This window comes from Achroia grisella, unplaced genomic scaffold, assembly GCF_030625045.1.
Source record: "Achroia grisella isolate CSIRO2021 unplaced genomic scaffold, CSIRO_AGI_Agris_v1 utg3288, whole genome shotgun sequence".
In the NCBI taxonomy this organism is placed as follows: domain Eukaryota; kingdom Metazoa; phylum Arthropoda; class Insecta; order Lepidoptera; family Pyralidae; genus Achroia; species Achroia grisella.
This window is the reverse complement of record NW_026712800.1, coordinates 288,061-309,653: the sequence shown is the minus strand read 5'-3', so window position 1 is coordinate 309,653 and position 21,593 is coordinate 288,061. Positions and strand designations below refer to the sequence as shown.

Genomic DNA, 21,593 nt, shown 5'->3' with positions numbered 1-21,593 from the left:
AATCGTTTTGAAATAACCAACGGAAGGTTGCTGGAAATCCCGCATATACTTATTATATTATACTTACTTGGTTATCCGACATGTATTATTAAGTATGCGACCTTTATTATGAAATAAAACCATATGCGTCAATACTTATGACTTTTATTTCTTTAAAACCTTCTCAGTATGAAGGTAAACTAGCCAGTCAGTGCGCCTACACAGCCAAGTTCAGTGTTGTCAAAACGTTAATGTAAATGGCCGTATCGGGTGTGATGTGAACGCGAATCGCGCGTTTTCAAATCGTGTTCGTTTTTCAAACGTGTGAATTTGAAAAAAGAATATTATATTTTTTGTGACGTGAATTGTGAAATAGTGATTAAAAAATTTTTGGTATAGGAGGGCTGTGAGTTAAATCGGTAAGTTTTTTTATTAATAAATAAAAATAGTATCTTTAAGATGGAATGTATATTTTAAGTAATTTAGGCAAATATTAAATAATTTTACTACAAAATAAAGAAGTTATTTATTAGTTATCATATATACGTATATATTATAATTATAATAAAAATTACAAATAATATTTAATTCTAATAATTTCCTAAAATTAATCTATAACGAGCTCTATATTTATCAGTTTGAATAGAAGTATTAATTTAAAAGTGTAATAAGAGTAAAATGTAAGAGTTTTTATTATAAATTGTCGATGGAAAAAAGAATGCATCGAATCATTTTACAACTTGATTAAACCTTTATGTATTGAAGGCCCTATTGTATTATAAACAAAGCTGGGATATGTGCCCATGAGAATTAGTATCGTTAACACCACGAGATTGCAACCTTGTACAGTGGAATAATGAATAAATTATTTTTAATGTGATATTTATAAGGATATTGACATAATAAATAAATTTCAATAAGAAATGTAATTTTAAAATATTCTGTCAATTATAATAGCAGATAAAATATTGCTCGTATTTATTAATTACTGCTTTGTTTTAGAACTTTATACTTCTTTTGAAGTGAAACGAAGTAATGACTTAATTTTGATAATTATACTCATGCAATTTTTTTATTAAATTTATGCCAATATTATATGTAGCATGTAAATAAATAACATGCTATTATTTATGCAATGACAAATGACACAGTCAATAACTTTGAGATCACATAAATGTAATCCCACTAGAATAAAACCACCACTAGATCTTGAAATAAAATTACAGAAGAAGACAAACCAGACATTACAACTGATAAGAGAATAAAATTAAAGGATACGAGGCATGACATTTAATGCTTCAGGAATAGCAATACAGTATAATGTATTTATTATATATAGTATGAGTATTATGGATGTCACATGTTAACGTGATGTTGTTCATGTGTATAGGTTACCACGTACCATCAGGTAGGCTGATTCGTTCTATTTATAAAACGGAAGATGTTATTTACAGCATCAATTTGTTTTGCCAAAAATTACCGTTCCCATGATGGATTTTTTGTCGTATCTTCAAAACTGGTTTCTTTTACACTTAATAACAAAAACAAAACTAGGTAAGTTACAAAAATAGACCAACCTTGTATAAACATAATTAATATTTTTTGCTTTATAAACTTCGGAAGCAAGAAGGATAATAGTTTGTTCGTGAGAGATCTTTGATGATTTTTCAATAACTGTAAATATAGAAATGTTGTTTGTTTTGTAATACACGTATATGTTAACACTTTTATTAGTATATCTAAATTATGCTAGTTACAATTCAAAATTATAATTAAATAAATAATCTAAATTATAGTTAAAAAAATATTAGTTCAAACATAGTTTGACTAATACCTAAAATATGCATATCACCTTTAATATTGATAGCAGGTTTCATCCTATTACAAGTAGGTTAATTATCATTACTAAACGATGTAATTAAACGACAATTATAAAGAAACATTCTAGTATGTCACTTATTAATAAATCGGTCTGTGTGAATGTACCTCGTAGAAAAAATATAAATATGCATACATAAATCCCAATTTGAAACATCTTAATATAACGAGACTTCATAAAATCGTTAGATGTAAACGTACCTTATATGAAAAATGGATAATTGTCGATTCATACAATCAATGCAACGACACGCAGCTGCAGCGATCTCAATGATAAATCTAAGTAACAACTCACGCGATATCCTATGACTTGATGATACCACTGAAAATGGGCTATTTGCTGAGATTATATATATGTATTTATAAACCTGTATAATATATGTAGCATGTATATACATATACTATAACTAACTGACTGCATCCCGTAACGTTGGATGACGCAGCTAAGTTTAAGCTTCTACATCATAAATAATAAAATAGATATTTTGATAAATATTTTATTATAATAATTAAAAGTCCTAGAGAATCATTTATTTTAAACTAATTCAAAAGACGGCGGTAAGATTGCCTCCTGCTGCTTTGTATTCCAAATTTATTTACCAAAATATGAGCAAGGGCCAGAACCAAAACAATTGATAATGCCTCTAACTACACCATTTGGAATAATAGTCGTAACAAACATAAAAATCGACATTACAAGAGTGATCCACCTGCTAACAAGTATACCTTCTTAGTTTATTAATGACGGTCTCGGTGGTCTACCGGCTTAGCACACCGTCTTACTTCGATTCTTTGCACGGTACAAACATTTGTATTCATAAGTATGATTGTTTGTATCAGTCTAGGTGTTTTACATATATATATATATCGCTGATTATATGACAAAGGGCCACAACAATTTTTTTTGCGTTGTGACCCTTTGGTGTTTTATCAGCGATATACATGTATATAATATGTATGTATTTACAGAAAATTATATATATGCTTTTGTATCAGTTGTCTAGTAGCCATAATTTAATCTCTAGCTAGCTTAGTTTGGGACTAGATGGCATTGTGTGTGATAATAACATTATTATATTAAAGTTGGTATGTATATATAATTAAAACTTATCAAATTAAATAACTTTATCTTCGCAATCCTGAATGAATGACAATTAAATAAACGAGTAGCCATTTAGATATACCACTTAATGGGCAAAATTATGTTAGATTGTTTCATTATTTTAATGTGAATCATTCAGTTTGATAATAAAAGTAACCAGATGTTTCTAGAAGCCTTATAATATACCGCCAAGTCATGCTCTACAAATCACAGCAGGTACGATTGAAGAATCCACAGAGTTAACTTTACACAAGTCCTTCTTGTACCTAGTTGTATTTGCTAGAGCTGTTAGAAACACCAACAAAACAAAACAACTCTGTCACAGCACCACAATTTTAGTTTTATATATTTGCTTATATTAATGGCAAACAAACTAACTGCCCTGATGGTTAGTGGTAACCTTCGCCTATATATCAATATCGATATAATCAACGTCACTATAGACCATTCCTAATGCATTATCAATCCAGAGAACTAAGAATACCTCTGTATCTAGTAATTTTACTCTCTTATCCCACCCTTCAACGGAAACAAATCTTACAAAAGAAGCTCTTTTACGGTTGAAATAAGTGAGACAGTACAGATGACTTTACTACGTAGATAACTTTGTACAAAGTCTACCTCGGTATTATGTAACGTACTTGCTAACGATTGTCTATTGTAACAGACGACTGATTCAGAGTATAATTCAGAGACTGACAAAGAAAGATGCATCCGTGAAAGTACTGACTAGGAGAAAAGATCTGCAGTCCCAAATATAATAGTACCCAAATTACAAATAGTTACACATAGTACAAGAAATAAATCAGTAAACTTATTTAATAATTTACCATTGAATTAAAAAAAAAATTTTTTTTAAACAATTGTTACAACCAGATTGAGGATATTTTTTTATTGAATAGTGTTATTATATTCCGTAAGTGATTTTTACAATGATGCCCATATATTCTGTTGTTGACCTAGTTGACCTATTGCACTATGCTTGCTGACATAACAAAACTGACTATTTTTGTCACTATTACGTTTTAGGCCTTGTATGTTATCCTACACAATTTATGCTGTTTCGTATGAATAAAGAAATAATAGGTTGCAATTTCATGCAATTTTTTCAGTTCCTAATTGCAACTGTATATTTGTACTCGTACTTTACAATAAAATATGTGTACTGTATTATATTTTAACGTTTTCAATTAGCATTGTTAGTGACAGTAGGCGCGTTATGTAATAAAAATCTTTGTGACAAGATTATTAATATCTTTACATGGTATAAAATTAAATCGCTGCCGCTGTTTGCTGCTAATATTTTAATGCAGTTATCAGGAAAAGATAGAGTACATTCAAGAGCTTTATTCATATGTATAATACATGCGTATGTATTACAGAACAAGCAGAGAAATTCAAAGATTTGTAATGCCGAGCAAAGCAGGGACGAGTCGGTAGTAATATAGAATGTAGTTCTAATAATGAGTAATGCTGGTTGTTGAGTAGAGAGCACACATCAAAATTAATATCTGTGGTGAAGAGCAAATAGTGTATTCCTACCCAATATATGAATTATACTAGCTGAGCTCGAGACTTAGTTCGTACCCATGATAATCAGAATAACGACACTTTATAAATTTATTCTTTGTAAACCATTTGGAATAACAATAAAAAAAAATTTTGAGTAAATTTTACCACAATACATCAGTGAAAACCACGTCGAAATCGGTTAAGCCGTTTTTGAGAATAACGCACAAAAATGCACAGACAAACAGATAAAAAATCTAATAATGTCTGTTGGTTCTATATATTATGTTAATAAAGTACTTACCTGATTATTTTAATCATATATCTATCATAAACAGACAGAGACATTCATACATTTTATTACAATATGTGTAAATACCGAGGTATATCAGGGAACATCTTGGAGATTGTGTTTTATAAATATGGAATTATATGCCATAAATTATTATTATGCATACTGTCTTGGGAATGTGACCAAATGATATTTTGAATGTATGCTAATGAAATGAACATGTAAATTTTAGAATTTAATAACATAGTACCAATCAAATAAGCAATTTAGAAAATATAAATTTAATTATGAAATTAATTATATCTGTATTAAATTTATAATAAAAATACGTACATCGTTATGACTGTTATCCGAGATAGGGTAGTCAGAGGCATTGTGAACAGTCGTCGTGGTTTGTGGTGGACTCAACATTTGACATGGCTATGTTTAGTTCAGACCATTTCAATCCAACTTAGACTGAAGACCCCATTTTTCGAATTAATTAGGTTTGTTAACAGTGTTTCAATCACCAGAGTCAGATTATAAATTGACCAACCAGAGTATAAATTGACACAATACGTTTCTTTAATTGGTGTCAGTCAAATTCCAACGCATAATTTTTACCAGTATAAGTCGGTGTAGTAAAACATTACGTACTTAATAATCTCTTCTCTATTCAGTAAGTATATAGTAAGTACTTTTGTATCCGGTTCCTTATAAAACAAATAACTCGTTAATTTTCAATTATATCGCTTTTCTGTTCTATAATAATAATTGCTATGATGTATGGAATTTTTATACAACGTTTGACGTCATACAGGCTTAGGTACTTGATATTCTTTTGTATTTTGATCTTTTTTAGTTTTTTAGTGAACTTACGTACATAGAGTATTTTTTGTAGGTATATATTATTATAACTAAAAATATAAATATATACATATTTATGCTCAATATTGTACAATTGGAGCTTTTAAAATGTGTAATATGGGTTTTTATAATGTCAACACTTTCGTAAACTTACGCAAAATAGAGTTGGTGGTATTTATATATTATATTTAGTAAGCGTAGATCTATATCAAGGTGAACTGTATCATTATATATATAGAATCTTAAAATAGTTTCTGATAAATATAATTTAATGTTAAACATACTTGATTGCAATTACGTCTAATTTTGAAGTAGATGTCTGTCTCATCCTATGTCTGTCATAGTCTCTCTTTATGTGATTCGTTGAAAAGTTCAGTCGTGAAAAGTTAGCAAATAGACAGACAAAAACACTATTGGATTTATAATGTTAGTATGAAATAATTATGAAGTTTAAATGGAGTTTTCTTATCGTGAATAATACTGATGTGTAATATTAGTAATATTTTGATAATGAATACTCTGTCTTATATAGAGTTTGATTGTTTTAAATAATGTTGCCATCTAGTACTCATAATATCGGCTATTATCTACAGATACCATAAAAAACCCAATGCTGTTAAGTCTGTTAACGTAAAGTTTATTTATCTGATTATATCTAAATATTCATTAAATAGTAAAAATCCCGTTCATGACTAACTTACATTATTCATGTTTGTATTCTAAGAAATTGCTTAGTGAGTAATACAGGATTTTACTAAGTAAGTGGTTTAAGATGAAACTATTAAATTTATAGCAAGGTAGATTAAACATATGTTTGCTTGTAAGGGTTTGAATAAGATAGCCTTTTGCAATCCACTGTTTTTTCTTTGTCTGCTATCTGTGCTGTGTAAAGAATTATTATTATTATTTTATACAACATTAAATTATTATTCATATAAAATTAGAGATAAAACTTAGCATTATATAAAATTAATAAATCAATTTCTATATACGGTGCTATCAAGTTACAAAACACAAGACTTCACATAACTACTAAGTCTGGTACTTGGGACAGTAAACAAGTGATATCTATACTTTTATTTGTAATCACGGACATAAAACATAGATATATATAATCGTACTCATTAATATATATGTACCTCACGAAAAGTGAGGTAATATGTTTAACCGCTGTACAACAAAGGAAGTCGGCTTTTTTCTTCATTTTTGGATATAATTAATATTTTTTATTACATTGGAACATATATTAAAAGTTTCATTAAAGACAAGTTAACGAACTTCATTATACTTTTAGTTCATTAGTTTTTGGTAATCATTATTTATTAGTCAACCGCAGTCACTTGGTACCATAATTTACATGTGACATTGCATACATATTTGTATATTCATATGTTTATTAATAAAAACAATTGCAAAACATTGCGAATGTTTGTAATTCGCACGTATCAACGTTTCAGATGTTATGTTAGGTACGTGATATACAAACATACATAACATGCGATACCTATTATGGAGTCATTGTGATTTTCAATTTAATAAATTATGGATCATTATTCTGCAATGATACACAGTTTTTTTTTCTTTTTGTACTAGATAAGTACTACTGATGATATTTTTTTATTCTATAAACACATACATATGAAATATATTTATATCTGTATATTATTCACTCTGATCAGTACAAACAGTCATACTCATTAATACGAATGTTTGTATAGTGAGAATCAAAACCACTATCAGAGCGTTGTGCTAAACCGCTAGACCACCAAGGTTATCGAGGTTTCGTCGTAATTGAGCCTTCGTGGAATTACCACATATCCACCAGATTGAAAGTGGCTGCTATTCGCCCCATACTGTACTCTACTACATTATTATATAAAATTGACAATGTTTTAAATGTAAGGAAATTCTTTACTTTAAACATCCTACATTTATACTTATGCCTACCAAATTGACAGCTCACATAAGTGTTTTGTAGTTATTATTTCAATGCATAAATGTATGATGCATTTTTAACAAAAGGGCAAGGGCTGACACTTCTAAGATCCTGAAGTCCACAGATTATTGATTCATTGACTCTTCTTTAGGAGGACAGTTCACCTACCCTCTTTCCTGATTTGTATATTTTCATGTAAATTTTATTTTAAAATCAACTGTAAGTACCTTTTTACAGGCGTATCCTAAAGTGACAATTAATAAAAATGTTTTACCGCGTTACATTACTTTTAATTCGACTAGGGTAAATAAGGTTGTTATAGTATCAGTTGTTTGTATAAAGGTAATTTGATAAAACGAGCCCATTGTCTTCTCTTTAAGAAATGCTTGACATTGTCGATCTCGATCGGGGTTTTTGTATTCAGGATGATATCGGCTGGAATGTATTCAATAAACAAGATCTTGAAGACATATATTGATGCTAGGATACGACGAGAATCTAATCGTACAATATTTATTACTAGCTGAGCCCGCGGTTTCACCCGTATTAAATTTATAGAGTATATGTTTTTCTGATATAAACTATATTGCTGTAAAGTTTTATCAGAAGTCGTTTAATAGTTTTTGCGTGAGAGTAACAAACATCCATCCATACTCACAAACTTTTGCGTTTGTAATATTAACAAGATTATCAGTACTTTTGGGATTGTGAGAAATAGAACTCATACTGCTATATGTCGCTTTGTACTGTTATTGGTCTTAACTATAAACAGGTAATTGTTAATTTTAAATTGCAAAATATTTTTACATTTAAGGATTCCCTTAAGGCATAATTCATTATTAATTTTAGATATTGCTCATGCACGTAATCATGACGCAGATAAAGAACCGGTACTAAGCAATGTTAAGCGAGTTTACAATAGCATGTTACATATCATTTACAATTAGTTATTTTCCATGATTTGTGACATTACGGTGACACTGTGCGTGTTTTTATTTGAAGAATAACGAAGCTGCTTCTCAGTTTTCTACGAGTTGGAGACACGGAAATAATATATTTTATAGGTATGTAAATAGTCACGTGTAATTATCTGTCTCAGACATTTTTGACGTTTTGCAAGTTGCACTTGGATTTCTATATGTAATAATATCTTATCTATCATAAGGGTGAGATATTGTAGCAGTGAAATGCTAGGTACGAAAGCATAAGAATGAATTCGTCTATCCACTAATATACATATACATATAAACAGTACCACGTCGTCATGTATAGGTAATAATAATAACCCTGGACAATCCACACAGCGCCATCTAGTTTCAAGCTAAGCAGAGCATGTGTGCTTGTTATTTTGTAAATACATATTATACATGGAAAACACTCATAAATTCAAAGGTTTGTACCGTGCGAGAAATGGAACCCGCACCAACGGTTATAAAGGCGATGTGCTAAACTATGTATTAGACCACCGTGACGCCCGTGGTACCATAGTCTTTGATATTCCGAAGGACTAAGCTGTCATTCCAATTATTATGTAATTTCACTGACTTATTTTATCCTTACAAAGCAAACTACTTTGAAATGGAAATAGATGAGACAGTGGCAGTCGATTGGCGTACAAAGTCTATCTTGGTAATTTCCTTAACTGCTATAAAAATGTTTTGCTTCATATAATTGAGTTATCATCATTGCACTGCATTATTGTCTTATTGTTGTAAACGATTTACCATATAAGAGACGGATTAAGCTATTCCCACGCTGGCCAAATGGACTGGTATAGAATTTTAATTCAAGTTATTTTTTGCACAGGATATTATACGGCTATTATATTCAAAAGTGCTAATATTAAGTTTTATTGAATAAATATTGTTTCTATTTCTATTTATGTCTCTTACGACATAATGCTTAAGACAAAAATATATATAAGCATAATAAATTAAATAAACATTTCAATTTAAGCCTCTTGGCTTACTAGTTACTAACTACGACTTACAGCGAAACGTCGTGAGTTCGAATCCGGCCCACACCAATAGAATAGAATAGAATAGAAAATCATTTACTCAAATAAACTTACATTGAAGCACTTTTGAATAGTCATAACATTTTTTTTTTAATCTACCGCTCATTCGGAATGCTGTCTCATCACAAGAAGAACAAGCAAGAAACTTGTGTTGCTCTTTTAAATAATTTATATGTCGATAAATAAACTTTGTATGTCGATTTACTGACTGACTGTCCAATGATAGAAATACAGACGTGTTGCGTTCACCATACATTCTATATTTAATAATGCTTCGGACTACCATCTGAAATTATTATCCATTTGACAGCCTCGGTGGTTTAGCGGCTTAGCACACCGCTATACTTTCGAAAGTCGCAGGTTCGATTCTTCGCACGGTGCAAACATTTTGTATTCATAAGTATGTTTGTTTGTATCAGTCTGGATATTTTGTTTATATATTATGTATGTATTTACGAAAAAAATATCTAAGTATTTCTATCAGTTGTCTAGTGCCCATAATACGAGCATTTCTTACTTGTGGGACTAGATGGACTTGTGTTAATTGTTAATTGGTTATATATTTATTAATCCGGTCGTGATGAATCCCGGTATGGTATGTTTTTGATTAACATTAGAATTCATGAAAGATGGAATATTCACAGGTATTTCAACTAGATAGTCGATGGAAAACGCTTTCTGTTGAAAGGGTCTATTTAAAATCACATTCCAACGCTAACGTTGCCTTACGCGATGTGGTAAATGCTATTCAGCAAAGCATTGCGAATAGCAAAGGTATATTTAAATTTAACAGACGTATTGTCTTTAAAGACAACCTTTTTGAGGAGTCAAATCCTTTTTTTGCGATGTAAAATGTGTTATATGTTATGATGTCATGGCTAATATGTTTTGTTTGCTATGACTACATGCAAATTTTAGGACCAAAGTTTACATTAGATTGCGTAAAAGCGTGGTTTTAGCGTAGACATAAGTGATTTCTTAATTTTGCTATGTCAGAATGTCAATGTTAAACTACTGAATATATTGTTAGGCATATTTATATACTGTATATTAATCTAAGGAGGTTGTATTCTTACCACTAAAAAACAGATACAGAGAGTAGTTGATTTTATCAAAAAGAAATTTGTTTCGATTTTAATTTCGTTTTCAATGTCATGAAATATCTCTTGTTTGTTTTATTTGTCCCTATAGGAAACGTAAAGAATCTAAATCACGGAAACAGCAGAACCGATTAGAGTGCGGTTTACATTAAAGTATGCCACAAAATAGCTCCAATTTTAATATAGTTTGAGTATTATTGCAAAAGGTGAACAAACAGAATATTTATATTATATTTATATATATCTCTTATTTATCGCAAGCTCAGCTAGTATTGAATAGAATTCTCTCATGGTTGAAGGAGCGGTGGTTACAAATAGTCTGACTCACTTCATTGGAGAGAAATGTAGGTTAAACAACTCAAGGTTTTGATCGTTTGAATCTGGTTCTTTTAAGTTGAAATATTGTAGAGTAGATACGTACCTACTATTGACGACTTATTGAAATTATGCAACGAGTGGAATCTATATACCAAAATATGGAATATCTTTAGTTAAAATTGATAATCCACTTGTACATATTAGAGCAAGCATTAATACTACGAGTATTTCCACATACGATTTCAGAAACATAAACATAGGCCTATATTTATCCCAAAGTGCAAATATTAAGAAAGAGAGAAAGATATTCTTTTTATGTATTTTAATAATTTGTTGAATAGAATTGAATAGAAATAGATACATTTATCATTAAAAGGACTTTATTTTTGGTTTAGTTATCACATAATAGGAGCACTACAATAAGTACCATAGAGCAGTTTTAAAAGGTGCTGTGACTAACTTCAGCTATTGGGTATGAGGCGTCGCAGTACTTTTTAATATACTCTGCAATATGAGATATAGGTATTTATAATATTGATACATATTAACGGGTACGTAGGTACCTGTTATGATGTATCTATAACTCATTAAAATAGCATCTTTGCTATCTTTTTTCTCGTACAAATAGCATGATAATTTGTTTAAATTTATAAGAATAAAATATGTGTACAACATAACAGTTTTAAATTATTTTCCGCAGTTGTATAACGTTAATAAGATGTGCATCTTATTGTAATCGGTCACGTTCTGATTCATATATAGGTAGGCGTGTTATGTTTGCATCGAAAAGTGTTATAGATATTTGTTAATTCTCATAACAAATTGAATAGGTTAATGAGAACATTGTGGCTTAGTAATTGTGAATTTAGTAAAGAAAAATGGTTTTCTTTTATATTATAAATGAAATAATAGTGACAAAATATGTAATAAGAAATTGTAATTATATATTTACGGCAAGTAATTAAAATTTATTACGTTGTCAATATTGTTTACTCATTACGTAATAAGCGACGTCATCAAACCAATAAATTATTGACATAAATTAAAAATTATTTCAAGGAGGAGTAATAACATAAGTTCATAAACAGAAAAATGCACCTAATCATCGTCATTACTTTATTACATAGTATAAAATAAAGACGCTGCCGATGTCTGTCCCTATGTATGCTTAAATCTTTAAAACTACGCAACGGATTACGAAGTGTTTTTTTTAATAGATAGAGTGATTCTATAGGAAGGTTTATATCTATAATACATGTACGGGCAAAGCCGGGATGATATAAAAGCGCTGATATAAAAGTAATTAAAATCGATGTAAACTTGAATTAAAGATAATAATTGTTGTTTAACATACTATATACAGCAGACACAGACCAAACATACAATCCAATATAATTCCTTTTACAGTCGGTTGATGAGTCGTATTACTATTTGTGTAAAGTAGCAGTAAAGTAGCTATTATTATCATCAACCAAGCGCCATAAGTCTATATAGAAGGTGGGCCAATTCATATTTACACAAACATCTGATATGACCTTAAATATATGAAAGTAAATATCATAGTAAATAACATCTCATTTGGTGGTTTCCTGTGTTAAAATAAACTCAGCACTGTATAATCATTGCAGTCGTGATCAATAACCAATTGAGATAATTACACCATTAAAATGACTTGGGACAAAGAATATATGAATATTTAATTTAAAACAATAAATACAGCGTTTTTGAAAAACGTATGTTGATAATACAAAATAAATTTTGACATATTTAAAGATTTGCTTTTGATTTCATCTAAAGAAAACAGCTAAGGTAAATAGGAATATGTCTATCTTCACGCCCGAGATAAATGGAGATAGGTAGCGAGCACCGTGTGCCTATAACTTCTGACCTAACAAATCACACTTGATTCATTCACTTTCATAGTTCTTTACATGTATGCTTCGGGCGACTTCTTAGCAGATAATATTGGATCTAGATAGGTTATTTAGGGCATCTCTAAATAACCTATCTAGATCTATCTTAGAGTACAGCAGTTAATATTTATTATTAATCACGAGCGATATATTTGCGAAACTACTACAACTAATTAAACACTAGTCTAGTAAGTAATTAATCACGAACTATAATTATGACTACAGTAATACCATAGATAATCAACAATAGGACCAGAATCTGGACCTTGGCACTTATGACATTTCTCAAGTGTTTCCACTCCACGCATCCATTGGCTTAAATGGTTTCTTTTTTCAAATTTTTAGAATGGTAAACTAGCTAACTCTTCACCTGATAGACAATGGTGACTATTGGCCATATATATATGGACATCACAGTCTACATTGATGTAGATATATGATAAGGCATATGAGACTTCGAATTATTTTGTTGGTATTATAGTATTTTGTAAACTCGTTTGTTTTCCACCAAGTCGCTTACCAAGAGGCAGCAATGCGTGCGCTATTGTTTCCGTCTGACTGTTGAGTCCGTATCTCTGACACGATCTTAGAAATATATTACTACTGGGAACCTTGGGAGCGGTGGTATCCTACATTGTGTAATGTTCCTACAAAGCCCACAATTTTATTTAAGTCTACATGTGGTGGTCAACGTATTCATAAGCCATTTTGTTATACTAAAGACAAAAAATACTTTAAATAAAATAGATAGATAAAGTAATACCGGCTTTTACGGTGTTCAAAATATATAAAATTTCATCAAATTGTAACCTAAAAGTTTCAACTGAAAGGAGATAGTCAGATATTTATTTTATATTTATACTTATTAATTACTTTTATATTTAAAATTTTAGACTGCATAAGAGGATGACGTTATAGTTAAAACGTGATAAAGTAGAGGGATGTATCAAGGAATGAATATTGAGAGTGCGGGACGAGAGAGTATTTCATCCCTATTTATAAGTGGTGTTACTATATAAAGTCAAATACCTACTGCCGACGTAAATCCACTTCCGTGTAATGACGTAGGATGTAGTATTGTAATGTGTCACCACTCTGCTTCATCACCCGGATGTCGCAAGATCTGTCTGGGGGAGCAAAGTACAAACAAATCTGTAAGGAAAACTAAATAGACTATATAGACACTACATCAAAAACTAGTAGGTCTACTCAGAAATATAATGTTCATATTGATTTCAAATTAATCCAGTTTTGTTCCGTTCTTTTACAATAAAACTGAACTATAAAATAGAAATGATAGAGGCAGCCCTAATGATTAATGGTGACTAGCTAAGAAAATAAGCAGTGTCTGCTTATTTTCTTAGATAGTCATCATTATTTAGTCACAAATAGAACAGAACTTATAGATACTACTACTATGGGATCTAAATAATTGTAAAACACATTTATTTTTCGTGAGTATATGCTCAAGCTGCATAGAATATATTACATACTACAAGTCATACTCTCGAAAACGATGTTTGTATTTTACCGGGAGTGAATTCGCCACATCGGAAGGTGAAGCAGTAAGTCAAATAAGTATTCTCGTGGTAGTCAAAATTGTATTCGAAAATACATTGATGGGTAAATAAAATTTACTAAAGTCCTCTCTTGCTCGTAAAATATTATTTATTAACTTTAAAATAGCAATAGTTTTATGACAAGTAAGGAGTTAAGTACAACACTTAGAATTTATGGACAATAATGTTAAACGACTACTTATTACTCCGCTTCCACTAATAACACTATTGTCAGCGTTGTCCACTCTATTGTTAATAAATTATTTTCATGTCGATAATATTTTAAAGTATTCGAGTAAAGTTTGTATTCGAATTGTAATCTCCAGAACCAGGGCACATATTTGAACATTTCTTTTTTATGTATATCATTTTTCACGTATTCCATCCATGTTTTCTGTGATTTTCCTCTCCCCTTACATTCATCTAAAATTAAAATTATGTTAGAAAATTACTGTATTTTGTTAAAATATCTCAATAAGGGAAGTAACTCAAAATAGTCATATTAATATTCTACGAGGCTATACCTGAGTGGAAAATAACAAAATTTTATAACTTTTAGTTTAAGCCATGTTTAAACTGGTGGTTTGGTCAGAAATCCAAAAACTTCGTATAGGGGTAAAAGTCCCTTACAGGTCATCGACCCCCAGCTAAATTAAATACCTTATTTGTTCGTCCTGCTACTAATAGTATAATTTATGTCTTTGTTATATTTTTATGGCCGTGTTTACAGTCCCCTCTACTGAATAACTTAAATATACCATCGTGTCATAATGAATTTTTAATTATTTGAAAACAATTTGTTACTTCTTAACAATAAATACATAGATAACTAAAAGTACTATAATGTACTAGTTAGTATTAAGATCATAATATAGATATAACATCTGTACTGTATTGTACTGTAAAATATTTTAGTTACATGTATAGTAAAAGTACCTATGTAAGTAGAATCAAATTAGGTATATAAGCATTTGCCATACATCAAATCACTGGTTGTTGGACTATTTAAGAGAATTTACAACTTAGATAAATATAATGTTAGTGGAAAATAATAAAAAAAAATTTTAATGGAAAATTGTATTATGTGTTGTTTTCAATTAATTTTGTATTTAAATTTCACGTCCTAAAAGGATAAACTGTTAATTCCATAACTTTAATTATGACATTACACAGTTATAGTATGTAATATTATATTATCTGTGGTTATAGACAATAAATACTTAGCATTTATGTAATAGATAATGTATTTGATATATTTTTATTATACAAAGTGTTATATTATATTAAAAACTTGAGACACTCAAATATATACAAGTTCTTAATATGGATAATACAAGTCTAGTGCTGGTACGTATTCAATAATGATAACCATTTCCGGCACATATTGCGTTTTTATGTTAAGGGCAACTACTTTGTATAGAATCACAACTTACGAGTGGCTATTACATTATTTATGGGTATAATATTCTAGGGTTTTACCCGTATCTTCATATGGATTTCAGGTTTCTTGTCCTGTTATTTCCCCGGACAAAAGTTATTGACCCGGCAATTCTTCTTGATTATGGCTGCTTAAGATAATTCCAGTTTTATAACGTTTTTTTATTTATTTAAATGTTTTTTATTTATTTAAAGTTTAAATTATCAATAATTAAAAGAATATATTCAATATTCTTTTAATTATTGATAATTTAAATGAATTATTTTTGTCACATACTAAGCATGCTTGCTGACTCGGTTGTGTTTATGATTATGATTCCCAAATGTATTAAATTGTTATTTTCAACGCTATGGTATGAAAATATTGTGTAGCAATTTAATAAAAGATTTTGATAAAAGACTTTCTTTGTGTATACGTTACAATAACGTATCTATATACTTTTTAAAATCTTTGAATAAATGACATTATATTATTAACAACCTTCAAAATACCATACGAAAATTTCTTTAATAATGACTGAAATCGGTTGAAATTGTACAAGGTATACTGCATATACCATAATTTTATAAATACGAGATTATTACGACCGCTACCAAGAAGATATAACAATTATTAGTAAAAGGTTCACTGTGTGGTTATCTGTATCTAGATAGCCTGTACGAATAAATTCATATGCTATTCACGTTTACAGTAACTGAAGTGGCTAACATATTTCATTTTGATTCGTCTAGCCTTTGTTGGCTGAAAGCTTTTAAGGCGTCGTAAATAAATGTACATTGTAGATGTTATTTGCCATCCATTACAATGTTGGATTTCCTCCTCTTAATTTATATTATTGAGTGGGTTTTATATTTCTTTCACAAAACATTAATTGTGCTTGTGTTGTGGTCTTTCGGAATACCTCTAATGTAACAGATTTATTTGAATGTAAAAAGATTGTTATGACCCTTGTCAAACATTGATTTCTAAATTATTTTAAGAATAGGATCTTAAAGTATCGTTCTGCCATTAGGTATAACTGTTCTCATAAGACAAGGATTTAGTCTACTATACAATCACGTTTCTTTCTGAGAATGAGAATAATGATATATTACACCGCCACTATACGGAAAAGAGACTGCAACAGTGTTATTCTTGAAATCGAAACAATAAGCACACATTGCTTTTGGACTGATCAAAATGATTTTGTAGTGGAATCGAAAGGTATTTATCAGTAATAGTACAAACCATTACATATATAGTGAACTATGTGTTACAATCTAGTTAGTAATATGTATCTTTCCGAACTTTGTCATCTGAGATTTGTCTACTGATCGTTTGGTCGAGTTAAACTTAGTCTGGTAAATTGTTCCAGGCTGACAACATCCGTCGAGAATTCAGAGTGTAGTGTTGCCACCACAACTAGGGTTGCCAATCTTAAAATACTGGGAGTGAATAGGGATTGTTAGTCATGTGGACTGATAAATCTTCTTGCTAGCAATGTACCATGTCAGGTTGACCACCACTCGGTTCCACCTAGAAACCATCAACAAATTTACCAAGAATTTATCACGATGGTTTCGATGGGCTAACTGCCCTGACATCATACTCATCTTATCATCCTCCACTAGTATCCCGCCAGCGTAAGAGCCACCGTTAGAGCATGCAGGTGCACCATTCCATTATTATCCATTAAAAGAACCTTAAAATACTTAGCCTGGTACTAATAAATAAAAAATCTAATAAAATCCCTTGCATACCACGATTTTCGTATATTAAAATATGATACATAAATGATAATCTGTTAATACCAAAGACCAATAATCACATACTTGTACAAGAATCTTCGTCCGTTTGGCATCCCTAACCACAATTGGTATAGGAATAACATGAAAGTTTCACTCCTCCAGATATATTATTGGGAACGTCTGGTAGACGATTGTGACGAACTAGATCATGTTATATATACTGCTATGAACATATATTACTGCTATGAACATATGTATTATATTACGTCATGTAGGGAATTGGTGAATAGAAGTGAGACACACGAATCTAAATTGAGTGGCGATATTGGAGCAGTGGTGAGCGGTTTAGATCGTTTTGTATGTAGGCTATCTAATTATCCTACTTACAGAACAAAATACTACTTCTGTGTTCTGTGATCCTAGTAATAATACAAACGCGATTGTTTGTGTGCATTGAGCTTTTGCTCATTCAAAAACTACACTGAAAAAATACAGAAACATAGCTTACACATATTGGCTATAACATATTGGGCATAATTAAAAAAAGATATAGTATAAATTGTGCGAAATATAGTGATTAGTATTTTGTAGAGAAAATTCTTCAATCTGTGAGCTATATTGCATGTACAATTGCAGTATAGAAAATAGTGAACCAAATGGTATTTAATTTGGATACTGCAACGACAATGTATAATTTATAACTACATTTATTAATACCAAAATATGTACCTTTATCAGTTTTGGTATTTAATGTAGATAAAATTTGTCGTAAAGTATAAAAGCTATAAGAATCACGTACACAGACTACCTTGTATAATTAACAGTTAGTAATGATGTGAATGAAAAATTAATTGCACGATAATCATCATTGTAATGATTATTATCAGAAAAACCATTGACGAATAGCATTGATATTGTCTTTGTTGTATTATTGTCATTACACTATACATAGTTTCCGGCTAAAATTGTAGCTGTAATTGATTTATAGTTGTGTAGTTACAGTATTGCATTGCTTTATCACGTTTAATTTCTATCGATATCTAAAGAAGACTTTTTTTAACGAACTACTGTATGCTGTTGGCTGCAGCTAGCTTTTACAGCTTTAGCGAACCATAAGGCCCGAGTGCAGATAGTCCTCCAAATCCGCGGAAGCATTTATAAGGACACCGCTAGGTGTTCTAACCTTGGTTCAGACCGTCGCAAATTCGATCAGCATTTGAATTGGACGGGGAATCAGAGGGGAAGGAAGAGGTTTTCAATTTACCTTTTCTATGTAACTGGAATGACAATAAACCCAAATTTTGGTAAGTGATAACTGGCGTCAGTGAACAGTCTCACGGACGTCACGTTTTCTAGAGATGGTCATGTGGTTGCATTCCGGTGGACTGAGAGGTCATGCCTCCGTACCATGTAATTTTACTGTTTTATATAACTTTTTAAATAAAACACATCTGAAATAGACAATACAGACGTATTTACGCAGACGACTTTACGCAAATTCAACATCGGTATTTCGGTATATTATGCAATACTTTTGTTAATAAAATTTAGATAGTTGTGTAGCATATATATAAAATAATCATGGGCCTCTGCTATTTTAGGTAGATAAAGTATTGATAACAGTCTAACCAGTTAAAAACATTGCACACCTCAGAAGTATATGTGTCTATGATCAACATTAACATATCAAATAGATCTATTATAATTTTGTTTTTTACGAGTCTTGTTTATCAAAAGTTGAAATATACAAGAACAAGGTCATATGTTACATATACCTAAGCGAGTATTTTAAGTTGTATACAGAATATATATTCTATATTACCTATATAGGTAAGTCGTCTATATAAAGTAACTGATACTTACGTCTCGTCTCATACAGTTTATTTAGACGTTGATCTAGTTATTAACTAATGAAATAACTTTTTCATCTCAACAATATATTTTCTGTATTCATCCTAAAAATCCCAAATTAGTTAAAATAAAGAGTACGAGTTAGCAAAGATAGTATACAATTCGCAATGCGAGAAGTTAAAGAAAATATGCGTTATACGGGACATATATGTATAAGTTTTAAAAACGACTATGTTTTATAATATAATTACCAATTATTAAAAATATGAATAACATTTAAGAAAGGCATCATATATCTTCAAACGAGTTCCTCTCGCACCTGTCTGTATGGAATACAGCATATTATAGTATAATGTAGATTTTTATGTGTAAAGTGATTTTTCAAAATTTACATATTGTATATTGGACTTTGTCTTGGTTTGGACACGTAATGCAATAAGAATGTAGAGAACATTTGAAAGACAATGTTACATATACGAATATGGGCGATTTTATGGGCAGATGGAGGCTAAAATGATGAGAACTGATGACTTTGAACTGATGACATGGGAAGAAAGAGAAAGAATAACAAGATAATTGCGAACAGAGCTAAATGGAAGTGAAAAACATATTATGCGGATCACAATTAATATGGCATAAATAGATAATACTGTATATTGAATTCCGTTTTCCGTATCAAGTCTCATAATTTATCTACTCAAAAAACAAAAAAAAAAGCAAAAATTCCTTCTTATAATTTTATTACAGATGAACGACACTCATAGAATACCTTTTGTACAAACATCGATTAGTCGATCCAGTTGTCATTATGTTTGAGTCACTTTATGAGTTTTTCTCGTCGACTATATAAACACCAAGTGTACTTGCATCTTTTACAACTCTACATATACGACAAATGGTCCTTCACCCAACCTGTTTACAATAAGATTCTTGTTGTGACGTTAAAAACTGGTCTTATGTTATGGCCCTTTAATAGTTGCCTATAAGTAAATTGAAGTAGCTTTACAATTTATATATTCATGTACAGTTTTTATTTATGAACAGGTATTAAGTTATATAGTGTTTTTTTTTATAATACAACAATGATTATATATAATACTAAGAATGTTTGTTCAAATTTGAAGTTTTACATATATCTGACTTGATGTTACTCAAACCAAGTTGATTTGTGTATGTAAAGGAACTATTAACTTGTAAATTTTATGTCTCAATTTAAAGAGAAGCCACAGATAACAGTGTATTTGATAAAGTGGAATTTATATTAGTGTACTGTATGTAAAATGTACTTCCTCAAAATTATTTGCTTTTTATGAATACTTTTTTAATTATTTGTAACCTTAATTAATTATGTATAAATATAGCGTCAAATATTTTATTATTTCTTTTTTTAAATGCACTACAGATTTTTAATTGAGTTTCAACAACTATTACAGACTAATCCAGTTTATTAACGTGTTCTTGAACCGTAATCAAGAATAAACCAATTACGAATAGTACAATGTCGTTTAGTTTGTTCAATGAGTAACCAATATGATACGAATAAGTCGCTAGTGCACTTTTTTTGTAAGTAGAGTGTCATACAAGTAGACGGCCCACCTGATGGAACGTTAAGCAACCTGACATCCCAGATGGCCGGCCGTTAAAGATATTAATAGATCCTGAATGATTATTACTACTTTTTCGTTAGGATGCAATATTTTATAACTTTATTTATATATGGCATATAACCATATGAGATAGTGAAAGATTCCTTTGGAATATCGAGCGATCCAAAGTGTGATTGACTGATATTTAATAAAACATCGAGTTTACCAACTTCTGATTTTATGTTACGTTATCTACATTCTAATTATGGCGATCTCTGTATTCTAACATGTCACATTCCCGTATATTGTAACATTTTAAAGATGCATCCTATTTACAATTTTGGTGCAATATCTTGTGATATTTTTACTGACAATTTTTTTTATACATATTATAATACATACACATATTCTAATATTATATATTCGAAAGTGTGTCTATTTGTTATGAGTTTGTTACTTTTTCATATCTAACTATATATATTATAATATAACTATAATAGATTATATCATGAAGCTGGACCTACGATACCATTTATCCAAAA

The 21,593-nt window shown here is 30.1% G+C and overlaps 1 protein-coding gene across 1 annotated transcript in view; it reads left to right on the top strand.

Moving 5' to 3' along the window:
- The first annotated feature begins 203 nt into the window (after positions 1 to 203).
- The window catches only part of LOC131843754 (ABC transporter G family member 23), a 48,828-nt gene continuing 27,438 nt past the window's right edge, over positions 204 to 21,593 (top strand). The window contains exon 1 of the mRNA XM_059192484.1: positions 204 to 398. The gene's annotated coding sequence lies outside the window, so the exon portion shown is untranslated. The remainder of the gene's footprint in view (positions 399 to 21,593) is intronic.